Source organism: Anopheles maculipalpis, chromosome 2RL (assembly GCF_943734695.1).
Source record: "Anopheles maculipalpis chromosome 2RL, idAnoMacuDA_375_x, whole genome shotgun sequence".
In the NCBI taxonomy this organism is placed as follows: Eukaryota; Metazoa; Arthropoda; class Insecta; order Diptera; family Culicidae; genus Anopheles; species Anopheles maculipalpis.
Genome location: NC_064871.1, coordinates 94845941 through 94863607, shown reverse-complemented (window position 1 = coordinate 94863607; position 17667 = coordinate 94845941). Strand labels below are relative to the sequence as shown.

At 41.5% G+C, this 17667-nt stretch overlaps 2 protein-coding genes across 12 annotated transcripts in view; one reads left to right on the top strand and one right to left on the bottom strand.

Annotated features, from left to right (window-relative positions):
* The window catches only part of LOC126568338 (protein draper), a 305035-nt gene that overhangs the window by 117804 nt on the left and 169564 nt on the right, over nt 1-17667 (bottom strand). The window lies entirely within an intron of this gene.
* Nucleotides 1-17667, top strand: part of LOC126567868 (whirlin) — a 64094-nt gene that overhangs the window by 23371 nt on the left and 23056 nt on the right. The gene's annotated exons all lie outside the window — the stretch shown is intronic.

Below are 17667 nucleotides of genomic sequence, written 5' to 3'. Positions count from 1 at the left end.
TCGGCTTCGGCGCGTTAGAAAAACAAAACAATGCTGTTCAACGCATCTATTAGGCTCTCGCGCTGTGTTTGATAATTGCTGAAACAGTAACGCATACATTTGTTCTAGTATTACACTCCGACACATAATACAACCATAACCTTTTTCTTTATAAATATCTCTCCTTCTCGCTCTCTCTCTCTCGCTATTGAAGAATATTTTTCACACACTTGTTCACATGTTACTTTTATTTTCTTCGGCTACAACTACTTTTGAATTTGTTTCTCGAACCGGCTTATGTCTGTATTACTTTACTCTACTCTACCGCTAGCGAAAATTTTATACAACCAAACTCTCTTCCACCCCCTCTCACCGCCATCGAGCCTATACTACCAACCATCATCACCAACTCACTCACTCTTGCGGAAGCTAATGCTTTCTTTTCAACCGTTTTTCGGCTTCGCATACTTGTTGCCTGTGCCGTGGAATTTCGAGATTTTAATCGCATGCGATTACCGGAAAAAGGGTGTCGAGACAAATTTCAAATTAAATCCACACAAAAGATAAATGGTCCAGTCAGTAAATGTGTGTGTGTGTGTGTTTGTGTCGGTTACGTATGCCTTGCGCCCGGATTCAACAGGATGCACGCCCGTCTAATTCCTTCACAAGTGGCAAACAACCGAACGGCATACAACCTTCCCGCACAGCGAGAACGATTGTAAATATTCGTTTCGGCTTTCCGGTGAAGCGACACATTTTCTACTATACTCGCTCTGGCCTTAATCCTTGGCACCACTTTGCCCAAATTCTTTGCTCCCTGTATTGGGAATGGGAACGAGAAGGATTCGAATTAAATCCCGGCCGTTCATTAGCATTACGATTATTTCGGCATATTCCACAGCACCCCAACACGTAACACAAGAACACATGCGGCTCACAACACACAAGTGCACAGTGCACAACACATGTACACCGTATACACAATGAACACCTGCAAGGAGTAGCATCACTTATGATGGATTTTTTCACACTACAAACTAGAACTGTTCGAAAATACACGCTACAACACCACCTAGCAGAACACACGCACTCATATTTTACACACAAATTTAAACATTGAAACGTTATGCATTTTTACTTACATGATTAGAAATCTGAAATTGTAGTTTCTATTTAGTTTTCGGTAGATTTCATCCTTTAGTATAGGAGTGTAGTTATAGCTAGAACAATATGGATGAGATTAAATGGAAAAGATGCTTTTTTTCTTAAGCTATCAGCTTGAATTTTGACTTCAATCAACTTTTTATATACATTATTTTACAAACTGTTATTACTCTATCATCATATCTTCAACATTATCTTGCGACAAAACTCAGTAGAGTTACAAGATTTTTTCCTCCTGGTCAAGTGTTTTTAAGCGTTAAAAGGCTCATCTATTTTTGAAAAATGTTGTTAAAGTGATTAAGCTGAACTGGTCCTGCCGAACGCTAATTAGCTACGTCGCAATTGTTAATGCTTAGGAGTCCTTAAAGATTCTCCAACAGGACAAATATTGTCTTTTGCTTAGCCAAAACTTCAGGTGGTCTAGAGCCTTTTTCGTTATCTAAAACATCTTCAATCCCGCTAAGTGTGAGCGTGCAGATCTTCTGCATTGCTTTTTGTTAATGTTGAAAGGCTTTTTCAATGGCACTTCTGTGTGCTTTCTGTGTTCTACATTTAGCTGAGTCACAAGTGTACTAATTCAAGGGTATTTTCGCCTGTTCATAATTCATGGAACAAAAATCTTGAGAAATTCGTAGATCTACAGATATTCTGGATTCTAATAGAACAAATATTCAAAAATTCATGATCTTAACAGAATCAGCCATCGCTATCGAGAGCTCCATATGAGATCTGAACTCCGGTCCTGCCGCTTGAAAAGCTCTGCTGTCGTTTCTACCACCGAATCGCCGGTTTGACATAAGACATACCTGAAGTATATTAATCCAGAAACATTCACCCTTCAAAAATATTGTTAAATATCTCTTGTGTAGATTGCTATTTTAACATCCACTACAAAGAAGCTCATAAAAATTCAATGAACAATATGTAAACTAGAACAATATGTTAGAGAAAGCTGTTACAATGCAATATCTTGAAACAATTTCAAGGACATACGAATGCAGCCACAGTACCTGCCGATCAGCATCGAAATAAATCCCTTCCTCCCTTTAAAAACGCAAAGCACGAAAGTAGTGGAAGATACTGCAAGATACGAAATAACATTACATGCTACACTATACATCCCCGAAGCAGTATCGCTGCGGTGGTCACCAGAAGCAGCAGTAGAGTGATGCTACTTAGAGGTATCCTAATCTAATTATCTCGTATCGTAATAAGATTCCGGCATTAGCTCTGGTAGCACCGGGTGCGGCTACCGATCGCATCTTGATAGCTTGGAACCGTACACTACTGATGGCCGGCGTTCCTAAACGTAACGATGTGAGATAAAGTTCTTCTCCACTTTACGCCGCAAGCTTAATCGTGGCGATGTCCTTGTAACCTACACGATACACCACTGAGCAAGTATCGTTCTCGTTCGAAAGCTAATATGTTGGAAGATATTGTCTTGGGTCTTGGGGTAAATCTTACCCCCACCAGCAGCTTTAGCTTTAGCTTTCCTTTCCCGTGTTATACCGGATATGTTACCTTTAGTTTTAAAAACCTCCGCCCCAGATTACTTGCAAAAACTCTCATTTCTCCCATAGCACGACGTGGTGTGGTGTGGTTAGTGCAGCGGAAAATGGGAACGACTCGCAATACATATTACGTAGTACCTTCCGAAACTACGCGAAAAACCTTTGAGCGGTAATTGGTTTTCTTATAATCCACTATGCCTGGTACTACTGGCTCTCACTGCTTGATAGTGTCAGCTTGCCAGCAGAAAAGTAAAAAAAAGGAAAATCTGTCGCTGTTCACTTTGAATAGATTAAGAGACCAACCTTGTGTGAGAATTGGTGTGTCTGGTTGGTCTCTGGGAGGAAAACTTTATCTGCTGCTTGGCGGGTACGCTATTGCTACGGTGTATAAAGCGTAAGTTGTTTTCGAGTAGCAAATTCACTTCGCATAACTTTTTCTGCAACATGCAGCCGGAACACGCTGCTCCTTCCTACACATGTTTATATGTGAGAATTCATTTTAATAGGCTGATTTATTTACTCTCTAACATTCGCCTCTTCTTCTCCTAGACGACAGCTTCCTTACTTGTCACGAACCTTTGTAAGCTTTTCTTATCGCTGCTCACGGAAAAGCATTGTAATCGTCTTTCTCGAGCGCAAAGCTCTTCAAACACACGCACGCCATTCAAATACTTTAATGTTTGGGAATGAAATTTCCGGCAGAAAAGGCAAATTGACAGCGTTCCCTGTTTCTTTTCTTTCCTTGCTTCAACCGTTAACCGAGAACATTCTGTTTTTGAGGGGGAGACACAAAACGGGGGAAAAAAGTCCTGAAAACAACGGAACATCTTTCAGACGAGTCACAACTTTGATCAAACTTTACCAAACTTCGTAACTCGTGCTCAGTTCCCACTCGGTTCGTGCACAATCCCATTACGGCAGCGGCCTATGGAATGCATCGAGGCGAAAGTTTCTCAACAAGCTGCCGCCGAGTGCCAGGAGTGAGAGAGAGAGAGAGAGAGAGATAGAAAGAGAGAAAAAATAAGAGTGCATTTGGCAACAGTGCGACATGCGGGTTTTCTTCCCGCATGGGTGGTTAAGCGGGACTATGTGGGCGTGATGCCTTCATTCTGACAAGATGCATATTTGTCCCTTGCCACCGGCGGCTCGAAAGTATTTCATTAAGCACTTGAACCGACAAGTTAGGCCGGTTTTTGTGTGCGAATGTGCCGCTTTTTAAAATGCCGTCGAAAGGTATTTTTCACGACACTCGCATTCTAGGAAGTAGGTTCTCCCTCGGGTTGGGAGAAAGGGTGGTTTGTTTAATGCAAGATAATGGTGGCATTACGTACATTGAAAAGATCTCTAGGAAGGAGTCGTTGTAAGAAGAAGCTAGTTGAGATCAGTAAAAAGTTTATATAAAATTCGTCACACCGAAAAGTTCACTAACATTCTTCAATCAATTCAAATAATGAGTTTATTGGGGCTTTAAGCATGTCGTTAAACAGTTAAGAACAATCCATAATAACGAAAATTATTTATTTAATCACATACATATTTTAATATTCAAAACAAGAGTCCTTTTTCAATGCTGCTTTTTGTTTTGTTTGATAGATTTATTTTAACATAATTTTAAACAATGTTCACTTCATGTAACACTTCCAAAATAATATACAAAAAAACTTATTTTTTAAATAAAATAATACAAAAAATGTTTTACTAACTTCTATCACTTTTTAAGTTTTGTTCTGCTGCGATCCACTGTGAAACTGCAATATTTGCTTGAGATAGTTTAACTAGCCGCCGCTAGAGTGCGCTCCTTTGCTTGAAATATTTCAACGAAATAAACAGCATCGAAAAGAAAACTCTTTTGCTAAATGGAAAATTCGGAAAATTTGAGCATTAAACACAAAATTAGATAAGGATAAGTTATATTTTCATAGATTAGAATGTCTCTTTTTTAATTTAAGTGCTTTTTCAATCAAAATTATAAAATACTGAGTAGAACAACTTTTCATGAATTACCCTGGTTGAAGAGACTGAAATTTCTGATTGCTTGTATCATATTGTACGGAATGATTGATATATAACTGAACAACCCAATTTGGCGTTTGGCATACTTTAAGATGAAAATCATCATTGCGTATTAAAATTATATCAGCGACACATTTCCCACATACTGCCATATCATCTTCTATCACCTATTTTACACTCGTCCGTTTGGTTGCCTTTGTCCAACGTTTCTTCATTTCCGGCGCCAAAACCAGAAGAAAAGAAGACAGAAAACAAAAATAATATTCTGCAAACGATCCAATTAAAGCCAATTGCAAATATAAATTCACCATTCCGTGCATCATAAATCGTTTTTCCCGTTCCTTCTCCTTAACCCTCCACCAAGCTTTCCTCAGGGGTCAGCAACAGCAACACCAAAAAGGTCACCACTGCAATCCTCCTGTAAGGTTGCGCTCCCGGATTCGTCACAATTACGTCTGGAAAATCTTTTCAAAGCTGGGGTTACGCGCGAAAAATGTCCGAGGGGTCAAGCGCATTCACGCATTGCCCTCTCGTTGACCGTTAACCAAGGTTACCGATGGAAAAAGCCTTTTTTCGTCCATTTTTAGAGCACACAGGGATGCTGTGCTTCCCATTACCATGGGAAACAACGGACATTTTAGGCAAGGAAAAACGGGGTTTTAAAGTTTTTCAGCCCCGAAAAATGTTTCCTTTGCAGGGCAGCGAGTTTACCACCCCGGTCACCCAGAAGGGTCGATTAGGTCAGGGCAGAAAACAATAGGCTTCGACCCGGCCTGACCCGATTCGGACCATTAAACATGGTTGGACGACGATATCCTCGAAAGGGATGCGTGTGTGTGTGTGTGTGTGTGTGTGTGTGTGTGTGTGTGTGTGTGTGTGTGTGTGTGTGTGTGTGTACGTCACCCCGTGATCGGGGTGACACAGAGAGATCGCAAACGAAAACATGCAAATAAATAACTTTTCGATGACAGTTTTGGTTTGCCCTTTTTCGAGGTTGAAAAATCGTTCAAATAAAATTCCCAAATTTTTACAATTTCCCAAGTGCGAGCCGGAACAAAGGCATCATTGCACAACACGCGAGGTCAGAATTTATTGGGAAAATCTGTTGCAAAATGTAGCCTCCATATTCGGCCCCCTACTTTTTCTTGCAGACCATTGGTACCATTTATCACACAACTGCAAGTTTTGCTTCAAAGGCGAGCGCATTTCGGCTGGTTACGCTTTCGGTTGCCTCATTGTCCAGCGATTCCTCGAAAAATGAGGGCAGTCTGGCAGATGAATCGTCTTGAAAATTTTATTATTACAATTGTAATCATTCACAGAGGGAACGACGGGATTAAAGAACCCATACCGAGCGAGCTGGTCAGTGTGCCATTGCGCCGAGCAGAGTGCGTGTGAAATGGCGATTGATTGGTCAGCGGTCCGTAACGGTTAAACGTTTATGCCCGTGTGGATGTGGCCGGTTGAAGAATGGCGCCTAAAATCCAATGCGTGGCGTTCGTTGTAATGGCGCTTCCGATCGAGTCGTCGGTTCTTTCGAAGGGTCATCTAATCCGCTGCACGTTAGCCTGTGTGTAATCTGATTTGCGGACTCGATTTCTTTCGTAAGCTTTCGTAATTACGATTGTATTCATTGATGTGCGCTAGATTAGTTATTATGTTTGTGGATGATTTTTTTGGTCCGCCAAGCAGTGTAGTGATTTCCAAAGTGCAGATGGTAATGGTTTGCTTGGAAAAATGTGTGATTTTTCATTATTTTTTAAAGCAAATTTGGATTCAAATCATCTCAATTTAGGTGTAAATTAACCAGCAATTCAAAAAGTTATATTGTCATACAATACACACACAATACTACTCCTGAAACTATGCAATTTACTACAGTTTTTTTATTATTAAATTGATAAAATTCGCTTTTTTACTTTCAACAAGGTTTTATGCATTCATATTGACGCCATTCTTCTTAAATTTAGTTCAACAGATAGTATAGATTCCTGTAGCTCATTCGTATTAAAATAATATTTTTTGAATAATTATCAATGATGCCCCCGTTTCTTTTTGCTTCTTAAAATTAAGTCACAATTCAAAACAATGGTCCATGAATTCTTTATTATTAACAAAACAACATTGATCTGGGCTCTCTGAACTCAGCAGATGTTTGATGATTTTTGAAAGAGCAATAAACGAAATATTTTTCTGAATATTTTACAAAAATATGGAACGACCAGAAGGACGAGCTCAGCTGTTTGATTAATATTGATTTTCTTAAATTTTTCTCCACTCCAAAAAAACAAACTTCCTTCTTATTCCTATATGTTTTTTTAAGGTCTGATTTTTTTAAGGTCAATACCATGCTCACAGTTCCATACTCATCCTTGATACCATATGCCTTACGCTAAAGTATCATTTAAACACCATTTAAAGAACTAAACCTTTCGTTGGCAGTATCGAAGCATCGAAGCTTTCTGGACGAGTCATTCGGTGCAAGTCATGGTTTCGATTCACGGTCGCCTTCGCCACGCATGACAAATATGCAACAAATAGCCGCTGTTGATTGTGGGCTGCGCCACACACAAGAACCTTCACATCACCGTACAAATCGCCCGTCATGGATATTCGATTTTTGAGAGCATCCAAAACCGCACACAGTATTATTGTGTAGCTTTCAATTAGCCAAATGTAGCTGAATGAAGTTTTGTATAGGAAAAAAAATTGGAAATGATTCCTAGCTGCAACTGCTCCAAGTGAGACCGGCTGAGCATCAATTCATTCAGCAAAACAAACACACACAAAAAAGCCAGCCGGCACGATTCGCTATCATTAATCATAAACGGTGGCGGTGAACCGTCCCTAAAAAGCTCTCCAGAATAACCGGGCAAAAAGAATCCTTGCCAGAAAAAAAAAAACATCGGATCGCTATCAAAAAGTCAGGCCACGAGCCACTCAGGACTCGATAAATTAGATCGCTATTGTGTACGATCAAGATTGAAGCTCTTGTTGGTGGTCGTGCTCTTTTTACACGACACTCGTCAATTCTTCGGCCAAGAAAAACCGAAAAGGCGGGCTCTTGCGCAACCAAAAAAAAAAATGTCGCGGTAAGGACCCTTTAAAAACCTATGGCCTAGGGTGACTCGTGCGCAGAACTCAGCCCGCTTCTGCACACCTTTTGCGCAAAATTCTTTGCACTCTACCCTAAGAGTAATGATCTTTTCGACCCATGGGCCGAAAGGTGAAACCCGCGCGAGGGTCATAATGTCTTTGAAATTGAGCATCTTCGGTTACTAAGCTGACCCAAAGACTCCTCTCCGAGTCGCTGCGGGTGTGCGGACCCGACGTTCATGGTGCCCACCTTTCAAGGGATTCGTGTTTGGCTCGTGTTTTGTCCCTGGCAGGAGGAAAACGAGTCTTTCTTTTTTAACCTTTTTCTCTTTTCTGCCGAACCCGGAACAACCTTTGTGCAACGCAAGAAGCATAAACGTCATAATAATGTACATTGTTGCATTTGTAAAACTCAGTGCAATGGGAAAACGAACACAAAACCGAGGGAAAAAGACGCACAAATTGAAGATCTTTGACAGTGTGCTTGGACGATTATTTCCTATTCTTCCGAGCGTGTGCATTCCCAAATCAATGAATTGGGCATTGGAAAGACGAATGCTCTTGAGAGGGAACACACAGGGGCAGCTAACAAAAACCAATCCATCCCTCATTATTTTGCTAGCATGCAAACATAGCCAAAGCAATTCCTTCTTTCCTGGATGCCTTACGGAAGTAAGCTAACGGAAGAGAACGGAAAACAGCATAGAAAGGAACAAACGGTTAGGAAGAAATTTAACGAAACCACCCTCGCCAGCAAATGCATGGCTGAATGTAAAATTAAAGCCCAAGTGAAGTGAAAGCTGCAACCGACCTAAAGACGCAATGCATTTCGATTCATATTCGGCTCAAATTACGCTTTCCATTTGCCTTGCTGCCAGATAAATTCTTAAGCACACGCTCACTGTCACTAAAATGGTTGGTCCGATGAAACGTTTCAGCCGGTTTCGGCGTAATGTGGTGGAAAATTGAGTTCCTGTTCCTGGATGTCTTCAGCATCAGTGTCCAAACGAGTCCAGAAACGTGTGTTTGATCAAGTTGTGTCCACGGTAGGGAAGCGGGTGTGTTGTGTTGTGGAACGGGTTGCACAGTTGAAGAAGAACCGTGAAAGGATACATAAACACAGCTGGACTTGATCACACACATGTCCTGCTTCCTGTGTTGCAGATCCGGTGGTCTCTGTTGTGAAGGAGTGATACTTGTGTTTGGGTTGTTCTTTCTCCGGTGACAACCTCTGTTCAGATTTGGATGGAATAATGGGTTGAGAGTAAGGGATGGTTGTCAACCTTCGCAGGACCCACCGAAGTTCAATTCCCACCATTTCTTGATAGTTCTTTTCTGCATTCAGTCTCCTGAATTCCAACGTGACTTGGAACGCAAAAGAACTTTTTTTTATTAGTTTCATTATGATCATTGAATTGGGGGTTGAGGGGAGATCTTCGAGGTGTTGGATGTGTGGATTTTTGCATTATTCTGTGCCGAGAATGCTGAGGACATTCGCGCTCTTCGATTAGAAGGACCATGGCTAAGAGATCTTTTGCAGCGAGCCTTTTGGACAGTCGGATCGATTCGCCGGTTGTGTCCTCCATGATGATGAACACTTGACGACTTGACGTTGATGAACATCCAACTCCAACAAGGGACGCGTGACGCATTTTTCAATAGGGAAAGGATAACTATAATCATTTTTTGTCCGGCTAGCTTGTTTAAAATTCTTAAGAGACAGCTTTAAGATGCTTCAACAGGGCCATGTGTCATGCCATCTGGTCCGTTGAATTTATAAATAAATTTACAAATTAAGTTAACAAATGCATTCGTACAAGCTCCGATTTTTTCACACTCTCTGTCCGACCAAAGGCGACTAATTCTTCAGAATAATATTGAAAGATTTTATAAATATGTATTGAAGTACCGTAAAGAAAAATTGGGCTAAATTGTTAGTTTGTGATATACATCAGAAAGTACTTCTTCTGGCGAGGCTTTGGCCTGCCATTTCTGCCTTCTTTGATTTGTTTGGTTTGATTTATTTTTTCAGTTTTAATACCTTTTTCGAAAGCATTTCATCTTTCATACCATGATTTGTCAATCTTTCCATACGTAGCATTGAAATCTTTCTTCCCATCCCATCAATTCCCATCGTACCGTGTCCAATTTAAAACACCAATAGCATTAAACGGCACATTCAATGGACGCCTTTAAGGTACCGAATTATTTTCACGATCCTACCCTAAAGCAAACTCTTTTTTTGTGTTGCCGTTTGTCTACCCGTAAAGTCATATTTGCCGATTTTCCAAAAGTCAACAACTAGTGCAATAAAACGATGTAGCAAAAATTTAAAATCAGACCAAAAGTCACATCGAATTTTCGTCGGGGGAGGGTGTTGCCAACAGTTGGAAAAGCGATCAGGGTACAACTTTCCCTTTTTTTCTACACGATCCAATAGTAAAACTCGTTCGATTGATTTGATGGATTCACTCATTACCGAGTGGAAAAATTACTCCGTCTACCCCTTATAGTGTTCGGAAAGGTAGCGTGAAGCGTGTTGGTTTACGTACCTGGTGAGAATTTTTTTACGGCCTCCGTGGTCATTACCCTACCATCCAGTCGGGACTCTGTGTTTGTTTTGTGACGACGTGCACAGACCGTAGCACCGTTAATGACACCTAGAACGGCACTTAGCATGCATGAAAGGAGCATGGCGAATAACCAAAAAAAAGGTCAAAGAAAAGCCTTAAAGAAAGCCCTAGAAATGTCGACTTTCGATTTCTCGACAACAACGCCCACCTCGGGCATACCGAACCAAGCAGGAATTAACTGTTTTATTTTATTTATTTATTTTTTTTTTGTTTTACCCAACGCTGGAGAATATCTTCACGGGAGAAGAGAGTTCCCAATGTCTAGGATGAACTGGTAGAATGGGTCAGCATCCTTTTCTGGAGGTAAGCGTGTAAAACGAGGTGATTAGAAAGGGATTAGATGTTTGGCCAAAAGGATTGGTGTTTCTATGTGTTGTTCAAGGTAAAGATCGTAAAAATTGAATCTCGGACCGTTTCGAGGTAGTCAGCAGTGGAGGGTTTTTTTTTCGCCTACAGTGACCTTTACGGGTGCTGAAAATTAAAAGATTTGAAATTTTTAACACACACCGAAAGGCTTTCCTTTGCCCGGTAGCAGTGTGTAAGATGTGACCTTGGCACCAGGGTGATATTACGCCCAGTTTTGTCATGATCCCTTCACGCACCGAAGCATGAGACACAGTCTGAGACACATGAAAGGATTAGACGTTTGTCTGATGATTTGTTTTTTTGTTTTCTAACATTGGGCAGAGTGTTGATGACACTGTCTGATGCTGGGAACGGAAATCTACTGATAACGAACCTCGGAATTCTCGGGGTAGAAAACGAAAGGGTTTTTGGTAGCATTTGCGACGTACAGAACGAAAGAAAAAATGAAATACCATCAGTACAATTATCGAATAATGCTCACACACAGACAAGCTGAGCCGTGCTTGATCCCTGACGTCTGATCCGTTGGTCTTCCTAGCAGACAAACAAAATCCTGCTCGCGCCAATCTGCCAGCTGAAAAACGGTGCATCCCGTTTCGTTTTGGTCCAGCGGTCCAGTATTGATCGATCGAATGCTGTACGCACAGGACGGTTTTCGTTCGGTCCCTTTAAACGCCGGAGACAATCAATGACCGAGCGCGCTGTTGTCCCCGATCCTGTCCTGTTGTCCCGATCCCGATGTGCCCGGTGCGCAAAACGGCACAAAACGAGCTCATGCGTGTCCGTTTGAATGGATAGAAGAAGCGGAAAAAAAGGATCTTTGACAGTTGATTCAGCTTGCCAGTTCAGCTGACCGGTATGCGTCGGTCCAAACAAGGAGAGGGTCAAGGCCTTGTAAGCCCCAGAAGATGGTCGATTATTTATAGATCATCTTTCCAGCTTACTTCCAACCTAATTGTGGATCGCTCTTTTTTTATCCTTCCCTTATTTATTGCTAAAACTGGTTTTCGCAGCGATACGGGGAAAATGGTTTCCGAAACAATGTGTCCAGCGCTTGTCCGAACAATGGGACAGAGGAGAGCATAAAGGATAACGACACAAAAAAAAAACATCTGATGAAATCTGTCTGCCACAATCAGACCCATAATTGTACATCGAATGGAGAAAACCTGGCCATAAACACCTTCGACATCCTTTTTTTTATTTTGAGTGTGTTGGAAAAAGTGCCTTTTTTTCAGTAAAAAAAATCTTTAAACAACACAAAAAACAACCGTATTGGCCGTAAAACAAACTCAGGATTCAACATGATCGATAGAGGAGAATAGAAAAATGATAGTCCTAAATTCCTGAGAGACACAAGCAAATCTATAAATGGCACGTCCTGAAAGAGGGAAGGCAACATTGATCAAGGATATTGATACCGGAAATTAACACGAGAATTCCTTACGGCTTACGATCGTGATCGTGTTGAATGAGGCGACCAGGACGTGTTGGACGTTGAATTTATAGCGAATCTAGATGGAAAGATTGGTGTAATCCGCTTGTTGCCGTAATAAAACAATATTTTATTTGCTCAGGGGTCAGTAAGCACAGACAAAATGCTAGGAGAATGTTTGCCACACCTTTGTGATTTTTTATCTTGGAGCTTATTGATCTTATAATATATGGGTGCAGGGGTATTGATGAATTCTTTCTCCTTACTAAAATGGTTATTGATGAAACTAGGAAATTGAGTCAGACATGGCTGTTGTTGATTAAGTGGAGGCGAAATTATGGATTCCCGCTGGCAGAACCTTCTGAAAGAGTTCCGGTAGAGAAAGAGTAAACATCAAAGTAAATCAGGAGGGATTAAGAGTAGTATATAGCTGACTTAGGACGGTAGGACAATGGCTAAGTCGATAGCGACGCAGACACTACGAGGTATCAATAAGTCTCGCAAGCCATTATGTGGCTTGATCTACGGGGCGTTAAGCCAAGAAAAAGCTTGAGGAATTTATAATGTTTGGTCTTGGAACCAGATGATTGCATAGCATCGTAAAGATTGCTCAATTAGGGCACAACTCTTTAATATTCTTCCCAAATCTCTTTCATCAGAGCAGCAGAACGTTTGTCCACATACCCTAGAACTTTATTTCGGTAGTTGATAGCTGCCAGATAACTCAAGATGCCAGGGCATCTTCAATTTAATAGTAACAGTTTAATCTTCCCATTGTTTTGTAATTCCTCGTCTTTTTCAAGTTAATTTTAATCAAATGCTGGAAACGTTGTAAAATAAAACGGTAACCAATTTCCTGTTTTAAAGATACGAATTAAGCATAATTCTCCAACGAGAATATTCTATTTCACTCTGTATAAGAGCACCTCTGCAGGGCAGGTCAATTCCAACCCCCATTACTATGCACCTTGTCCCTGCACATGTGCATCTCAATTTCCTAAGCATCCTCAAACCCTCGGTCCTACGAATTTGCCAAAAAAATTACTCATTCAAAAAACGAACAAAAAAACGATCCAATTTCTTTCCCTTCTTTTCGATATCGAAAATCCTAAACCACAAACACGAGAAGCAAAAACTGCCTCAAAGCGAAATAAATACAACCAAAAAAAAAAAAACCATCACGCCTATATCCGCCTGGATCGGTGAAAGCTTAGAATCATGTGCGCGGGTCGGAAGTAATCCACCCGAAACAGCAGAGCAAGGTAAAAAAAAGGAAAAATAAAAAAACTCTAATCCCCCTAGCATGCAGGAATCGAACCCTCAGCTTTAACCTCACACACAAAAAAAATCTCACACAAGACCTCCCCTCTTCGAAGGTTGCCCTCAGTCTGTATGATGCCCTCAACGATGATATGAGTTAAATTTTTTATAGTTAAATTTTATTTCACGCAATGAGAAAAAACGCTTGTTTTTCCGTGGTGTCATTTTACCGTGTGACGTACGATCGTTTCGATCGACGGGACACGAGCCAAACATCAATAAATCCTTCGAGGCAACGGAGTTCAACTGAGGGTTAATCAGTTCCCACCATTTTTTTTTTAGTTTAAGATACCTTTCATTAGCCACGGATTGTTGAAATGCATTCAAAGAGGGGTGCATTAGAGGTCGATGTGTTTTTTTTTTATAAACACATTCTCTTCGCGAGCATAAAAAAGGGGATCGTAACATGATCTAACAAATTGGGTGAGAGCAACAAAAGAACCAACAAAAAAAAACTGTGAGTGCAACAAGTGCGCCATGTTTATTTGTTATTGATTGTTTAATTTTTTATAAAGGTAGTAGAAGCGTTTTTTTTTCGTTTTTCTTCCCTCTTTATGCTCCCTTCATTATTTGTGCGTTAACTTGTTTGACTTTTGATGCTCAATATTGAGATTTTGACGTTTTTATTAACTTCAGTTTGTTTTAGCTTTTTTTCCCTCGTTTCCGGGAAAATGGGCGTTACGAAGCGTATCAAAAATCAACAAGTTAAACCGTGTTTTATGATGGCTGCTAGGGGTAAGCAATTCGAGGCTTCGTAGCGAACAGGTAGCGAACCCTTTTAATAGGCTATACTTAACCCCAATTTAAAAAGGGGTAACATTTTGATAATACAAGCACAAGATGGCCACGGCAAAATGGCGACACATTAACTTTTCGAAGGAGGTAGTCTTGTGCGAAGGGTAGACGATGGTTTGAATTGATTGTGGTGAGGTAAGAATCTCGTCTACTTGTGCATCATAAAAGCATTAAATCCATAAAGCCGAGTCACCAACACGATTCGGTTTCGTTATAGCAAATGAGCATTTCAGCGCGCTCGCGTGTGTGTCATGATCGATGATTTTATAAGCCTAAAAGCGCGCTTGGTAATTCAATCCATTGCCCGATCGATCGTTTGTTTCACGTTTCCGCCGTCCATCTGGCGCGTTTTTCGGTCGATCTTTCGACAAATCCTTACACTTCACCTCATTAGCCGAAGACATTCATTTTACCGCGCAAGCGCACACGACTGGATGGCGCGACGATCTTCAACACGCGCGCCGCACACCCTCCCAAAAGGGCGCAGATGAACAAATACTACGGCGGCAAAAGGAGCAACAAGGATCACGCTGGAAAACGGGGTTTTTCCTGGAAGTGGGAAAAAAATAATAAGGAAATGTCGAAACTAATTTCACACTCAAACCCCGTCGTTCCATTCGTCCTTCCGCACCTCATCACCGGTAACGCGTCCTCATTGACTCCCGTTATTGAGTTTAATGAGCGAAAGCGAGTGAAGTGGCGGAAAGACTGGTCCCGGAACCCGGTAGGGAAATGAAGTTTTCAATTCCTTTTTCTATAAATAAAAACGTTGGCACGCGGCATCCAAACTTGCGGGACGGGTGGTTCGCCGGTGAACAGCGTGGCACATGTGTGCCCCGACAAACCCACACATACCAAAACGGCGCAGCAGCATAAAATATGTGTCACCCGAGTTGTTGTCAGTAAGGAAGCGAAGGACCTTTTTTTTCCTGCTGTTTGGTCGTATTTTCGTTTCGGCACACTTCGCTGGATGCTGTGTGTCCCGGTGCCCGGTGCAACTTCCCTTTTGCGTGTCCCTTGAGGGTGCGCATGTAGCGAGCAAAACTACGGAAAAAAATAATAATAAAATAAACGCGCACCGTATTTAACGCGCAAGCAAGATGGAATGTACGAAGCTGTGGCTAAAAAGAGAACTGCAAGCGGGCAACGGCTGAATGGCTTCGTAACCGGGGTTGCGTTCCCGGGTGTTGCGGTTGTCCTGTTGTCCCGTGCCCGGTGATCCTTCTAACGTCCGGTGTGGAAAAGAAGCGAAGATGCGAAATAAAGGATCCTGATCGCAGCCACCAAACAACAGCCAAACACATCCGATCATTGGTGTCCGATTTTGGTTTCTCTTTCCCTCTCTGTCCATCGCTCCTTCTCTACCAGTCTTCACCCCTGATACGGTACGGATCCTCGGACAGCTGGCGCGTAGGTTGGGATTTTTATAACGGCGCGGCTTGCTTGCTACATCGCAGGAAAACGCTTGTGCCTTCGGTCTCCTCTCTCTCTCTCTCTCTCTCTCTCTCTCTCTCTCTCTTCAAAAGTGCTTCGACAAAGCTGTAAAATGGACACAAGGTATAATGTAAAATGTTCATCGCAAAGGGATTTAGACCGTCTGGGTGGACAACCGGTTGACCAGCGGTAGAGTTGTGCTGTATTATGCCTAGGAAAATGCGTTTTTGAGTGATAATTTAATGAGGACTACGAGTGGTTGCAAAATATCTCAATATGCTTACTATTTCCTACGTAAACTAATAGCTTTTATTATTGTCGAATGAACGAAATTCAACAAAATACTCAGCATTGCCCAGCTATAAGATTTTCAGATTTTTAAACAATTTTTCAACAGATTTATTATTATTTCAGTATGGTCAGTTAGAAATAGACAAGCAAATAGAGTGTACAGAGTTATTAATTCTATATGGTATGGGCCTCAACTTGTATTTCGCCTGGGTCTGCAAGTTTGGGTGGGTTTAGCCTGCAAGAATCTTGATCCACTACTGGCCAAGGCTACAAAAATAAATAAGATACAGACTTAAAAAATTGCTCCAAGCTACAACTTATTTTAAACGACCTTTTCATAGGTTTTGTATCTACAGTTTGTATTGTAACCTTGTAAAAACCTACACAGCTTACATCAATTCAAAATGACATATGCACTCCAGTGTATGGAAATGTTTTTTTATTTTCACATCATGTTTCTCGCTCTCTCTCTCTCTCTCTCTCTCTCTCTCTCTCTCTCAATTTCAATACTAAAATGCATCCGTCTAAGGTTGAACTGAAGTCGCTTGCAGATGCAAAAAAGGAAACCAAATCTCTTTCATTGAGTGGGACATGCTCGAAAGGTGCAAAAAGGGGTTTCCTTTTCAGTGCACGAGTGCAATGAGTTCAACCACTGGGCTCCCTACATGAATCGCACCTTGTGCAGTGTTCTTTTCTTTTTCAACTTTACCAACGAAACTCGTCACGGTGCAAATGGTGTGATTCGGTTGTTGTGTTGAGCAAACAGAGAACCCTTTTTCAAGAGATCCCTTTCTTTTTTGGAAATCGAGTCCTCGGCCCCGATGGAAGGTGTTGATTGGTTAGAAAACCACTGTTGTGTCGATTGCTCTCGACGGAACAAAAATACGTGCTGTCCCCAACAGAACACAACATCATCATCGATCATATTTATTTATTCATGCTGGTTGAGGTCACTTTCTCTCGGTCTCTCTCCCTACTGTAAACTGCACAGCTTACAGTAATTGTTCGTTAAAACGTGCACAGATCGGGCACCACCAACAGATGGATCGATTGAAATCGTTTCTCATCCACGAAAGGGATGGAAAAAACAAAACAGAATAAAATATTCACTCACCCACAATGTGTTGTTTTCCCGTTCTCTGTTCTGCTAGCGAACTCGAGCGCTGCAAAAATATATGGGTTTCGGGACCCAGTCCCAGTCCCGACCCAGTCCCAAGCGAAATTGATTCATTACCAGGGAAAAAACGACGAAAGCGCCAGCACAACCGTCAGCTGTGCTCGTTCTGCGATTCTTCGCTATGCCTTTTTAATAGATTTGCCCAAATGTACTGCCACCGGTGCGGTACTTTTCTGACACATTAGAACTACAATTTCCCAAAACAAAACATAACGCCAGAAACTTGGCTGAAACACAAACGAGATAATGAATTATCGGCGATCAAACACACGCTGGATATTATTCAGCGAATGTGGCATGTTTCAAGGATCGCCGAAAGGAATTCTTCGCTGCGCCTATTTAGACGCAACGCCCATCGGTTCTAACAGGATTAGGCACGTGTAAACGGCAGACCCGACTTCGATGACCTTCGTGCGCGAAGTAAAGATTTATCGTTCTCGTCCTACGCGT